We start from the raw sequence: 14,875 nt of genomic DNA, 5'->3' as shown, positions 1-14,875 counted from the left end.
CTGCCTATGTGCCCACTGCCCACAAAATGAGGTTGAAACTGATCTATACTTCCTAACCTGCTGCCAAATGTATGACCACATTAGTGACACATATTTCCGACAGATCACACCCGCAAAGAATTTGAAAAAAAATCAAACAAGGATAAACTCCCATATCTGTTAGGGAAAATACCGCAGGGTACAATCACAGCAGCAAGATTTTTGGCCCATTGCCATGAGAAAAGGGAAACTGGAGCACGAACATTGTAAATACAACCTATATTTATCTGTTTATTTATTTTCCCTTTCATACTTTAACTACAATGCCTCCGGAAAGTATTCAGACCCCTTGACTTTTTCATGATTTTGTTAAGTTACAGATTTAAAATAAAATGTATTAACATTTTAAAAAAATACTCACACAATAACCCATAATGACAAAAACATCAAAAACAGGTGAAGAAGTTTTTGCTAATTCATTACAAATAAAAACCTGAAATATTACATTTACATAAGTATTCAGACCCTTTACTCAGTACTTTGTTGAAGCACCTTTGGCAGCGATTACAGACTTGAGTCTTCCTGGGTATGACGCTACAAGCTTGGCACACTTGTATTTGGGAGGTTTCTCCCATTCTTCTCTGCAGATCCTCTCAAGCTCTGTCAGGTTGGATGGGGAGCATTGCATTATTTTCAGGTCTCTCCAGAGAAGTCTGATCGGGTTCAAGTCCGGGATCTGGCTGGGCCACTCAAGGACATTCAGAGACTTGACCTGAAGCCTGACCTGACCTGACTTGACCTGAAGCCACTCCTGCATTGTCTTGGATGTGTGCTTAGGGTTGTTGTCCTGTTGGAAGGTAAATCTTCACCCCAGTCTTCGGTCCTGAGCGCTCTGGAGCAGGTTTTCATTAAGGATCTCTCTGTATGTTACTCCGTTCATCTTTACCTCGATCCTGACTAGTCTCCCAGTCACTGCTGCTGAAAAACATCTCCACAGCATGATGCTGCCACCACCATGCTTCACTGTAGGGATGGTGCCAGGTTTCCTTCAGACGTGACGCTTGACATTCAGGCCAAAGGGTTCAATCTGGGTTTCTTCAGACCAGAGAATCTTGTTTTTCGGTGCCTTTTGGCAAACTCCAAGTTGGTTGACATATAACTTTTACTGAGGAGTGGCATCTGTCTGGCTACTCTACCATAAAGGCTGGCAGGTAGCCTAGTGGCTGAAGTGTTGGGCCAGTAACCAAAAGGTAGCTGGATCGAATCCCTGCGCTGACAAGGTAAAAATCTCTTCTGCCCCTGAACAAGGCAGTTAACCCACTGTTCCCTGGTAGGTTGTCATCGTAAATAAGAATTTGTTCTTAACTGACTTGCCTAGTTAAATAAAGGTAAAGTTAAAAAAAAGGCCTGATTGGTAGAGTGCTGCAGAGATGTTTGTCCTTCTGGAAGCTTCTCCATTTGTCACGACTTCTACCGAAGGTAACTCCTCTCCCTGTTCGGGCGGCGCTCGGCGTCACCGGTATACTAGCCACTACCGATCCCTTTTTCTTTTTCTGGTTGTTTTGTCTGTGTTCCTTTTCACACCTGGTTTTCAATTGCTTTGATTTCTGTGGGTATATAGCGCACCTGTTACCTTCCGTAATTCGTGCAGGATTAGACTTGTGTGTATTGCGCTCGATTGTATTTGATGTTTGTTGTTTTTTCGCTATTACGCACGTGTATGTAAAGTGTCGGAACTGTGTTTGTTCCTCCGTGCGTTTGCACGAGTTTCTGAGTATTCGAGAGCGTAGTTTTGGGATTTTGTCTGTGCCGTTTTGTATTGGTGGACTATATTATTAAACACACTTCTCAGACATCCCTGCTCTCCTGCGCCTGACTCCTACACCTCTCACCAAGACGCATGTTATCACACCCATCTCTACAGAGGAGCTCTGTCAGAGTGACCATTGGGTTCTTGATTACCTCCCTGACCAAGGACCTTCTCCCCTGATTGGTCAGTTTGGACAGGTGGCCAGCTCTAGGAAGAGTCTTGGTGGTTCCAAACGTCTTCCAGTTAAGAATGATTGAGGCCACTGTGTTCTCGGGGACTTTCAATGCTGCAGAATTTTTTCGGTACCCTTTCCCAGATCTGTGCCTCGAGAAGATCCTGTCCCTGAGCTCTACGGACAATTCCTTTGACCTCATGGCTTGTCTATTGCTCTGACATGCACTGTCAACTGTGGGACCTTATATATATATTTATATACAGGGTATATATATATATATATATATATATATATATACACACACACCTTTGTACCTTTCCAAATCATGTCCAATCAATTGAATTTAACACAAGTGGACTCCAATCAAGTTGTAGAAACATCTCAAGAATGATCAATAGAAACAGGATGCAAAGGGTCTGAATACTTATGTAAATAAGGTATCTTTAATTTTTTTTATACATTTGCAAAAATGTAAAACTTTTTTCGCTTTGTCATTATGGGGTATTGAGTGTAGATTCCTGAGTATTTAAAAAAAAAATCATACATTTTAGAATAAGGCAGTAATGTAACAACGTGTAAAAAGTGAAGGCGTCTGAATACTTTCCGAATGCACTATACTTGCACATTATAACACCGCTGTACATAGCCAATAACCTGATATTTGACATTTACATTTTTTTGTGAATGTAAGAGAGAGCGAGAGAGAGAGCGAGAGCGAGAGAGAGAGAGAGAGAGACCACTGTGAACGAGCTGAAAGACAAGGCAAGAAGGGCCTTCTATGCCATCAAAGGGAATATTCAATTTGACATTAGGATCTGGCTAAAAATACTTGAATCAGTTATAGAACCTATTGCCCTTAATGGTTGTGAGGTCTGGGGTCCACTCACCAACCAAGAATTCACAAAATGGGACAAACACCAAATTGAGACTCTGCATGCAGAATTCTGCAAAAATATCCTCTGTGTACAATGTAAAACACCAAATAATGCATGCAGGGTACAGGGAGCAGAATACCTGACCACTGTGAATGACCCAATCTTACGGAAAGCTTTGACTATTTACAGAGGCAGTGAACATAGCCTTGCTATTGAGAAAGGCCGCCGTAGGCAGACCTGGCTCTCAAGAGAAGACAGGCTATGTGCACACTGCCCAGAAAATGAGGTGGAAACTGACCTGCACTTTCTAACCTCCTGCAAAAAATATGACCATATTTCAGATTACACAGAAAGACAGAGAATTTGAAAACAAGCCCAGTTTTGATAAACTCCCATATCTATTGGGTGAAATACCACAATGTGCCATCACAGCAGCAAGATTTGTGACCTGTTGCCACAAGAAAAGGGCAACTAGAGAAGAACAAACACCATTGTAAATGCAACCCATATGTAGGTTAATTTATTTTCTCTTTTGTACTTTAACTATTACACTTTGCACATGTGACATTTGTAATGTCTTTATTCTTTTGGAACATTTGGGAGTCTAATATTTACTGTTCATTTGCATTGCTTGGTTCAATTTGGTTTATTATCTACTTCACTTGCTTTGGCAACGTTAACATATGTGTCCCATGCCAATAAAGCCCTTACATTGAATTGAACAATTTAGTGAAAGTGAGTGAGTGAGTGAGTGAGTGAGTGAGTGAGTGAGTGAGTGAGAGAGAGAGAGAGAGAGAGAGAGGGGAGGTAAAGGACCCAGTGAGAGAAGTAATACATCATTCCTCCAGAAGATACAAGGTCTAAGGCATAAAACATATCCTCACACACACACACACACTGGTTACTGTTTTACAGGAGCTCGTTGCAGCGGTGGCCCAGAGAGTGGTAGATGGTAAAATGGCAGCAGGGGAGATGAGGAATGAAAGAAGGGAGGAGAGGAGCACGGGAGAGAAGAAGTGGAGGAGGAGACAAGTGAGGGAGGGAGGGAAGAAAGGAAGGGTAGAGGAGAAGTGGAGGGAGGAGAGAGGAGCAGAAAAGCAGCAGAGTTGTTTATTTTTTGTTTTCCTTCGATTTTGTGTATTTTTTAAATGATTTATTATTATTAACCCCCCCCTTTCAGAGGACAGATATCTTTTTATTTTATTTTTTTTACAGCTTTTCTGCTACATATACATACATTTTACAAATACATATTACATACACATTTAGCATACATATTTTACATACATGGTACTTGTACATAAAGCAATCACAAAACAATAATACATTAACAACCATAAGCTCTTTAATCCCACCCCTCAGCCACTCTCAGCCCATCCTACCCATCACCATAGACCACCCTCGTTTGGTTCCCATGTGCCATATATCTTTTAATTGTGCCGTTTTGTTTTACATTTTGAACCTTTCTAATCATATAGAATCCCCAGATTGTGAGCTAAAGATGAAAACCTTTCCTACCAGTATTAATCTATTATTTATTGACTGACTATGGCTTTCCAAATCGCCCAACACTGCTATTTGTAGGGTTCATTTTAGGTGAATGTTGTGATTTTTTTTGGAACCATTCCTCAACCTGTGACCAGCGAAGTGTTTAAAGTGTCGAGGAAGTAACAGCTGTTTGAGCGAGACCCCAGGGGTAGAGTGGTGTGTGTGTGTGTGTGTGAGCTAGGATGGGGAAGCAATAACGGTTGTGTGTGTGTGTCTGGGGGGGGGGGGGGGGGGGGGGGAGTACACGAGTGGGATAGGGGTTATGGGGGTGGGGGAATGGGGCCTTAATGGGGGGTGCAAGCAGGGGGCCTGAGGGGAGGGTGCAGATGTGATAGGGGGTGAGGGTGCAGGGTGAGGGGTGTACAGATGGGGGTATAAGGGGATATTGCAAGGGGGAGGTCTCCATACTCTGTGGCTCAGCAGAGAAGAATGTTGTTAATTTAGCTCTAACCCTTCCACGGCTATAGCCCACAGACCAGTCACATGTACCTGATCTCTCTCTCACACACACACACACACACACACAGCCACATATGAAAACTACCAAAAAAGCACACTGACCTACACAAACGCACCAAAACATGGAATCTGCCCACGAACCACAAGGACAAACATCCATGCGGAAAATACTAGTCAACATATTCAGTTCGGTTTATGGTTTACTGCAGAAAGCTGCACATAAGCTATGCTCCCTCTGAACCAGACTCTAGTTTATGCAACTCGCCATGGATGCCCCTACCCACAACATGAACAGATTTAAAAGCTGGCACACGAAAGCACACACCTCAGTCCATGTGGATAACCAGTGAAAGCAGTGGTACGCCTCTCTCACCTGCTCAGACGATGTTACTCCTCTGGGAAGTTGTAAGGTGTAGCCCTCTCTGTATCCACAATTCAGGGAAGGCTAAACCTTTATACAAATATCCCAAATCCTTGGGAAGAGTTGGTGCTCGTTCCGTTAGATCCGACGAGTATATGAGACTCAAGTGCGGCTCACAGAGCGAGAGGCAACGACACACACTTACGAGTGAAACGCCCTCCACCGTACCAGCTTGTACCAGAGTGCATACTGACTGCCTAATCCTGCCGAGTAAAACACACTCTCACACACTCCAAATTAAGAAAAATCAGCCAGTCGATGGAGAGCAAACACAGACGGTGAGAGAGGGAGCTCCAGAGTTCCCAAAAGGAGGGAGGCTTAGCTGGTCTACTGTTACACCAACAGAAAGCACCCTGCTGGGTTAGATAGAGCCAGAGGAGTCCTGGGTGTCAGGAGGAGACAAACGGATAAGCTGAATAAAAACCAGAGTAGAACAACTCCCTCTTTCTATCGTCTGCTCTCTCTGTTGTGTGCACACTCACACACTCCGCTCTCGACTGAGCACCCTGCAAAGAGAAAGACTCAACGCACGGCCCCTCCCCCACAAGTCCTGGCCCAGCCCCGAAATACACCCCTTCGGGTTTCAGCCAATAGGAGAGCACTGACCACCCACACACTGAAATACACACACTCACAGGCACTCCCTCTCCCTGGCAATACAGACATTGGCACAGGTTAACACTTAGGAGTAATCACACGAAACACTCACTAACTCAGACACACATGCTTCAACGTAAACACACACACACACACATACACCAGCTGGCAGGTGTCTTAACTGACATTTTCAACCTCTCCTTGTCCCAGTCGGTAATCCTCACATTACAAGGTGACTACCATCCTTCCTGTTCCCAAATTCTCAATTTGAATACCGCCCCAACAGATCCACAGACAACACAATCTCAATTGCACTCCACACTGCCGTCTCCCACCTAGAAAGGGGAACACCTATGTGAGGATGCTGTTCATCAACTACAACTCAGGGTTCAACCCCATAGTGCCCTTAGCTCACGACCACAGGATGTGTGCCCATAGCAACTTCCTGTACTCCCTGTTCACCCACTCAGACACACACACACACCACTCACTCACTTACCTCACACGCGCAAACACATACTCACACACACCCTTCCTCCCTCATTCACAGAGTCATTACCGACACTACACACATACAGTACAGCCACTCCCCCTCTCACTCCTAAACTGCAGCTAAAATGATTATTGATTAGATGTAATACTACCAGTATAATTCCCCTTATTGATTGCCATTAACATTAGTATAAATCTATGTATCCTGCTACTGGTCCCTATTACATGTATATACAGTTGAAGTCTGAAGTTTACGTACACTTAGGTTGGAATCATTAAAACTCCTTTTTAAACCACTCCACACTTTTCTTGTTAACAAACTATAGTTTTGGCAAGTCGGTTAGGACATCTACTTTGTGCATGACACAAGTAATTTTTACAACAATTGTTTACAGACAGATTATTTCAATTATAATTCACTATATCACAATTCCAGTGGGTAAGAAGTTTACATACACTAAGTTGACTGTGCCTTTAAACAGTATGCAAAATTCCAGAAAATGATGTCATGGCTTTAGAAGCTTCTGAAAGGCTAATTGACATCATTGGAGTCAATTGGAGGTGTACCTGTGGATGTATTTGAAGGCCTACCTTCAAACTCAGTGCTTCTTTGCTTGACATCATGGGACAATTGAAAGAAATCAGCCAAGACCTAAACAAAAATGTGCAGACCTCCACAAGTCTGGTTCATCCTTGGGAGCAATTTCTAAACGCCTGAAGGTACCACGTTCATCTGTACAAACAATAGTACGCAAACAAAATGGAACCACACAACCGTCATACCGCTCAGGAAGGAGACGTATTCTGTCTCCTAGAGATGAACGTACTTTGGTGTGAAAAGTGCAAATCAATCCCAGAACAACAGCAAAGGACCTTGTGAAGATGCTGGAGGAAACAGGTACAAAAGTATCTATATCCACAGTAAAACGAGTCCTATATCGACATAACCTGAAAGACTGCTCAGCAAGGAAGAAGCCACTGCTCCAAAACCACCATAAAAAAAGCCAGACTATGGTTTGCAACTGCACATAGATAAATAGATTGATGAAACAAAAATAGAACTGTTTGGCCATAATGACCATCGTTATGTTTGGAGGAAAAAGGAGGACGCTTGCAAGCCGAAGTATACCATGCCAACCGTGAAGCACTTCACAAAATAGATGGCATCATGAGGAAGAAAAATCCTGTGGATATATTGAAGCAACATCTCATCAGTCAGGAAGTTCAAGCTTGGTCGCAAATGGGTCATCCAAACGGACAATTACCCCAAGCATACTTCCAAAGTTGTGGCAAAATAGCTTAAGGACAACAAAGTCAAGGTATTGGAGTGGCCATCACAAAGCCCTGACCTCAATCCTATAGAACATTTGTGGGCAGAACTGAAAAAGCTTGCTCTGTCAGGAGCAAGCTCTGTCAGGCAGAATGGGCCAAAATTCACCCAACTTATCGTGGGAGGCTTGTGGAAGGCTACCCGAAATGTTTGGCCCAAGTTAAATAATTTAAAGGCAATGTTACCAAATACTAATCGAGTGTATGTGAACTTCTGACCCTCTGGGAACTTGATGAAATAAATAAAAGTTGAAATAAATCATTCTCTCTACTATTATTCTGACATTTTACATTCTTAAAATAAAGTGGTGATCCTTACTGACCTAAGACAATGAATTTTTACAAGGTTTAAATGTCAGGAATTGTGAAAAACTGAGTTTAAATGTATTTGGCTTAGGTGTATGTAAACTTCCGACTTCAATTGTATTACCTTTTGTATATGACCAGAAGTATTTATATATTACTGATACCCTCTTTACATGTACTGTATAATCACCTATAAGACCTACACACACACACACACACACACACACACCCTGCTGCCATACTGTTAATAATAATAATAAAAATTCACTTTCTCCTAAAACAGTATCTGTCTACATCTACATATATACCGCAAATACTCCAGTATCCCTGAACATTGTACATTTGGTACTGACATTCTTCCATATATTCCTCGTGTTTTTAAAAATAGTTTTTAGTTATAATATTTTTATATGAAATACTGCACTGTTGGGCAGGGCTTGCAATTTAAGTAAACTTGAAAAATGTATATAACTTACTAATGCTAAATTCGACATGACAGAAAACTACAGAAAAATAGCAGACAACGGTTCTCTCTGTGTTTGTGTCATGCATCTGAATGTGTGTCTGCCTTGGAGTATGTCTCAGACAAACACTGCAGCAGCAGACAGATAGTGATGTAACAAGTATTTTTGTATAAAAAACATTGCTTAGCCTATAGACTGCATTTGTAGAGAAAGCACAACACAGTCACAATATCACAAATAATTCAGAGAGAAGGTCCACTCAAGAACAGCACAGATACAAAGACACTTTGTGCTCTGACACTTAAACTTCTGCTCCTCTAAACTCCAAAATCTGTCCCCTCACCCTTTCAGAAACACACACACGTATACACGCACACACACTAAAACACTCACACGGACGTGCAAACACACTCACGGTGAGGCGGGATAAGCAAACATGAGTGTAAATGCTGATAGACCATATGTGTGTGTGTGTGTGTGTGCGTGTGTGTGTGTAGGCATTTTGTGTTCATTTTGCGAGAGTGTCACAGGAGGTTGGTGGCACCTTCATTCGGGAGGACAGGCACATGGTAATGGCTGGAGCGGAATAAGTGAAAAGGTATCAACAACATCAAACACATGGCTTCCATGTGTTTAATGCCATTCCATTTGCTCTGTTCCAGAAATTATTATGAGCTGTCCTCCCCTCAGCAGCCTCGACTGGTGTGTGTGTTTGTGTACAGTAGGCATCTGTGTACGTGCGTTTGTGTGCGTGTACGCGCGCTGTGTGTGAGTATAGTAAAGGACAACAGGGAGTAGTTGCCATGACCAACAAACATATGCCTTCCATATACACACTGAGTATACAAAGCATTAAGAACATTGAGAGAGGGAGCTCCAGAGTTCCCAAAGGAGGGAGGCTGAGCTGGCCTAGTGTTACACCAACAGCAAGCACCCTCATAGTGTCCTCCGCTACACTCGACTGGTGTGTCTGTGTATGAATGTGTTTGTGTTTGTGTGTGTGAGAGAGAGAGAGAGAGAGAGAGAGAAGTGTGTGTTCCGCTCAAGCCGCAATTCCAGACAGATGGTCAATATTTGATGAGTCCCCAGGTGGCACAGTGGCTCTTCTAATGGCCATCTTTAACACTGTTGTGTGCGTGTTCTCTACACTTTAAGACAGGCTCTCCAGATCAAAGAGCTCTTTCTCACACACGCTAGTCACACACACATCCCACGCCAGACACACACATCCATAATGCATCACATACTGGCGCCCAGAAGTGCGAAGTAAGCGCGATGCTGTTAATAGAGAGAGAAACGAGAGAAAGAGAAGCGGAGGAGGAGCGCGGTCAGAGGACCGTATGCTTTGATGGCAGTGTGTGTAAACCAGCGAACCACACCATGACATGGGGGGAGGGGGGCCTAATCATCCCATCGCAACACAATCAGTAAAAGTGGCACGGGCTGATGTGGGGGGGATTGGAAAAAGGGTGAGGGATTTGGGGTCATGTAACTTTGGGGAAAATCTAGGACTATAGATACTGGCTTGTATCCAAATACCCGTACTTGCATCCTAAATAGTGGGACATTTGAGTATGTGAAAAAATTAAGTTTATTAATATGCAACATTTCAAAAGTCTAGTATATTTTCAATGCCTGCCTGGTATGTCATACTAATTTTGGCTTTGACAACAGCTGATCAATTAGATATGGGGATGCGCTACCGAAATAAACGAATAGTGGAAAACAAATTTTGCGCATGACGCATTCTCAGTATGCGAAGATGGAAAGTTTTATAGTATGTGGGTTTAAATACAGGATGCTGAACTCATATCGGCACTTCATCTAGTAGAATTCGATGCACACTTTCCCACAATGCATTGGAAGATATGGGATGCAAGTGATGGGCCCTAGATCTCTTCAAGTAGCCAAAAGAACAAAACTAATTAATTGTACATTTGCTGAATAGCAAAGCTTCCGTGGTGGTGTTCAAATATAGGCTAAGTAGTTTTTGTTTTCCTTAAAAGTATCACGAGTATTTACCTAAAGTGGATTTCTGTTTTGTAATTGAAAAGTGTTTCTTGTTCTCTTGGCCTTAGTCAGACCTTTTAAACTAAATACGGAAACGTGTTGATTTCTGAGTGTGTCGGCACCGGAGACTCGGGATGTGGCTGCGTTATTGATGTCATGTTAATCAGGCTTTTTGTTTTGAACATATGGATTGTTTAGGTTTTGTAGGCTACCTGTTTCATTATTTAATGTATGGATCAAGCCTTAACTCCTTCCCAATGATCAGTGCTTTAGTTTATTATGTTGCTGTCCAGCAGTTCTGAATTTGCGATGTGCCCATCTGTCCACGTTTTTCTGTGCAATAGCCTTTTGATTTGAACATTTGAAAAGTTTTGGTGATTTCATTTATATATGTTAAATATGTTGAAATGGAACCAAGTGATCTGTTTTCTGTCTTCAGACCTTTAAAAAAAAATATATCAGCTATATGGGCTACAGTATAGGTCAAATGTGATAGTCTGCCTATAACGACAACTGGTTTCAAAGATTTAGCTTATTTGACAAAGTCAGCACTTCGACACCAAAACTTCACACCGGCGAGCTACAGTGAGTTTAAAAACATTTGTTGAAACAAGAGAAGACCTTCTTCTTAACGAGCAGCGGCGCAATGAGACACTTGCTCACAATGATAAAGTCAGGTACAACAGGGAGATTCTAAAGCGCCTTATTCATACGGTTGGGTTTTTAAGCAAGCAAGAATTAGCATTCAGAGGACATGATGAGGGTAAAGAATAATGGAAACTACTTGGAAATACTGGATTTCTTGGCTGAGTATGACAGCACGTTAAACTGCCATTTGGCTACGCCTACGGTGTTCACAGGCACTTCCAGCAAAATCCAAAATGACCCGCAGTCGCGAATGTAATGACAGATGTCATGGAAACCCGCTTTGTAACCACCATGGTTTGACGAGACGACAGACATAAGACATTTGGGCTACATTGCTGATGTGTTGCGTTACACTACCGATGGTGGTGGGAAGGAAAGGTTTTTCAAATCTTGAGGATGTAACTGAGGATAAACTGGCAGAAGTGGTTGCTGCTTGAATTATCAGCTTTTTTTTTTAGAAGAGTGAATGCGTGGCCAAATTTGTGGCAAAGTGTTATGAAAGTGTTACCATGGCCCATGGTATAAACAGAGTACAAACCAAGGTGAAAGAGTCTATCCCCCAAGCTCTGTTCATTCATTGCTATGCACACACTCTTAATCTGGTCATGTCACAAGGTGTTGGTAAACTAAAAAAATGCAAGATTTGTTTTTCCTCATCTTGTTTTTAATCAAGACCTGTCAAACGAACAAAACTGCTGGATGAAATACACCAGCGAAAACTACCCAGAGTGGCGCCAACAGGATGGAACCTCTCCTCATGCTTAGTTTGCACAGTGTATGAAAAAAAGGCAGAACTCATTGAACTCTTTGAATACATAGCGGACCATCCCGATGACTCTGATGAAGACACCGTTCTCGGCGCAGATGGATACACGATGCGCCTGACAAGCTTCGAGTTCTGCTTTCTGCTATCCGCGTTCTACTCCATATTTGCATACTCTGACGTGCTGTTTGGAATACTGCGGAACAGGGAGTTTGACATGCAGGTCTGCTTGTCCAGGGTGGATTACTTCTGCAACAACACAGATAGGGGGGGAAATTAAAATTCGATTCCATCTCCGAGGACACTGTGAGTGAGTTCCAAGGGAGCGCAGGACACACACGCAAGGAGAAGTTTGAGGGCAGTACCAACAGCTACACAGTGCGATCATCGACAACATTGTCACTCAGCTAAGAAACAGGTTCCTTGCCCTCCTTGACCCACAAAAGTATATATATAGGGAAAGCCAAACTTTCCAAGCGCTGCGTTCTCAAGTCTCGAGGAAAGCTTTGACCCTAATTTTGATCAGTTTAAAACAGAACTCAGTTATGTATGTCTGACTTCGAGAGCAAGAGCCCAGCTGATCTGCCACACTTTCTCCAGCAGAAGAGACTAATTGATAGTATGCACCAATTGAATCTGCTTACCTGTCTAGTTTTGACCATTCCAGTGTCCACTGCATCAGTAGAAAAAAACAAAAACATTTTCTGTACTAAAAAGGATCAAGACATGTTCCAGGATCACCACTGGACAGGCCCAAAACGTATTTTGGTTTTAAAATCAAACGACATGCTATATGAACCCGTCATTGCCCATTTCATGAAGAAGGACAGGAGAATGGACTTCGTTTTTTAAATAATAATCATAATGATGACTTCTTGTTTCCATCTAAAGCTTGCATTTTGCAGCTCTCTCGTTCATATCATTATGAATACAACTCGTAAAATTTTATTTCAACCGTAGATCACTGGTTGTGTGGTAGAAACAAAGGTAATGACGTTGCAATTGGACGTACTGGGAACATGACATTTCGTCTTGTGCTGCATTTGTTTTTTTAGTGTTGCATGCTGGAGATAGAACATTGAATACAGCACAACTTTTTTTTTCTCTCTGACAGAATATACTGTCCGTGGTCTTGAAACAATGCGAGTACTTGTGTGGTGGAATTTATTCCGCCTCTATTTGAGTGACCGTTTGTTTTGGCAAAAGTTTTGTGGAAACGACGCAACCGTGTTTTCTTCTGACGTGGTTCCTGCTATCGATATTTGCAGCCGAGGCGTGGCTTAGGACCGTTCGACTCTGTCATCAAAGAATTGCTTCTCCTACAGGTCTGCAAAAGAAAGGTCTCAAGTCATGCTCTGTATACACAGGCATCTATATGCATGACGGTCAGATCTTCTTCTGCAACTGAGGGCCTAGCTCCAACAGTCACGGTTCGCCCCTGGTGCGTGCATGTGCATGTTGGACCTCAGAAAACCATGGGTAGATGGAGGTAGATGGAGATTCATACTCCTGCAGTAAAGAGGCATCTCATTACAGCTCCACCCATTTCAATCTACCTCCAATAAAACTCCACACAGACGCTAGAAGACCATACTGCATAGGGGGGGGGTAACAGTAGGGAGAGAGGGACAGAGGAGGGGAGGAACTGAGGAGAGGGAGAGGGATGGAGACAGATGAAGAAAGAGTGGGTAGAGGGAAGGAGGGGACAGAAAGGGGAAGCGGGGGGGGGGGGGGGGGTAGAAAGGGCAGAGAGGGACTGAGAGGGGAAGTGGGATGCATCTTTATACCCCAAGTAGGACCCATCTCACACACAGGTAATGGCAAAAAGATGTAGAAAGAGAGGAGAGGAGGATAACATGGTGAGAGGGGTGGGGGGGGGGTAAATTGGATAGATGATATTGGAAAATGGAGAAAAGATATGGAGGTGATTGAATGGGGATAGGGAGAGGAGATAAACCGGAGGGTGGATGAGTGTAGAGAAATGGATGGGAGCAGATAAGAATACGGGCACTGATAAAGCGAGAGAGAGAGAGCGAGAGAGTTAGAGCTGCACCCCTACTTAAGGAAGTGAATAGTTATTGGAGTTGTAGTAGGTCCATCCTCTGTTATTGTTGCAGACTTTGTATTACAGAACAAGAGTATGGCACTCACACTTTAATAACTGTTCACCTTAGCTGCCCTGTCATCCCAGTAAAAAAAAAAAGTTACTTCTTCGAGTCAAAACCGCCAGATCAACCCTGACAACAGTCTTTGTTTCCACTAATGTAATCCAGCAAAGTTGCATCTCTAGAAGCCATTGTGCCCTTTCCAAACAGCCTATATTTTGTATTGAATAACCTATAAACGTAATTATTTTTATTAGGTTGTCCAGTGTTGTTGGATGGTTGATTGGACAATCGGTGAGGCTGTACTTGTCTGTTATCATTGAAAACACTTTATTTCAGATGCAGCAGGCTTACCTAGCTAGCATTGCTAACGTTAGCACCAAAGATACAGGCTGAGAGACTAGGATTCTGCAATAATTTGCCTGTAAATTTCATAATATATGTTTTGTTCTTCTAACAGGCCTGCATTTTCTTTAGACTGTTGTGAAATGCACTCATAACTTATGACATAATAAGCACTATATTTAGACTAAGCTTAGTCTGATAACCAGCTAGCTAAGCTAACTGCAGGCTAACTATATAGTGCATTGCATCATGGGAGACGAAATTCACCCTTGGAATCGTAGTATGCAGTAGAGGACGGAAATACAGAAGCTTCAAAATGACAAACTAGGAACTGTGCAGTATGACTAACAATCACGATAAAACATCAAAACAGTAGTGTATATATACTAGCAGCATAATAAATCAAATCAAATGTTATTAGTCACATGCACCGAATACAACGTGTAGACCTTACAGTGAAATGTTTACTTACGAACCGCTAACCAACAATGGCATTTTTTTAAATACAAGTATTTAAAAGCTCTCAAGCTGCTCCACTGCAGCCCCGTC

The 14,875-nt window shown here is 42.6% G+C and overlaps 1 protein-coding gene across 4 annotated transcripts in view; it reads right to left on the bottom strand.

Annotated features, from left to right (window-relative positions):
• The window catches only part of LOC109895561 (LARGE xylosyl- and glucuronyltransferase 2), a 149,221-nt gene that overhangs the window by 118,522 nt on the left and 15,824 nt on the right, over positions 1 to 14,875 (bottom strand). For 3 of the 4 annotated variants that reach the window (XM_031830571.1, XM_031830570.1, XM_031830567.1), the window contains exon 1: positions 5,220 to 5,764. The exons of the other annotated variant lie outside the window; for it this stretch is intronic. The gene's annotated coding sequence lies outside the window, so the exon portion shown is untranslated. Of the gene's footprint in view, positions 1 to 5,219; positions 5,765 to 14,875 lie in introns of those variants that run through there. 4 annotated transcript variants of the gene reach the window in all.

This window comes from Oncorhynchus kisutch, linkage group LG8 (assembly GCF_002021735.2).
Source record: "Oncorhynchus kisutch isolate 150728-3 linkage group LG8, Okis_V2, whole genome shotgun sequence".
NCBI classification, from domain to species: Eukaryota; Metazoa; Chordata; class Actinopteri; order Salmoniformes; family Salmonidae; genus Oncorhynchus; species Oncorhynchus kisutch.
Note: the sequence above shows the minus strand (reverse complement) of the source record. Positions and strands in the feature narration are given on the sequence as shown.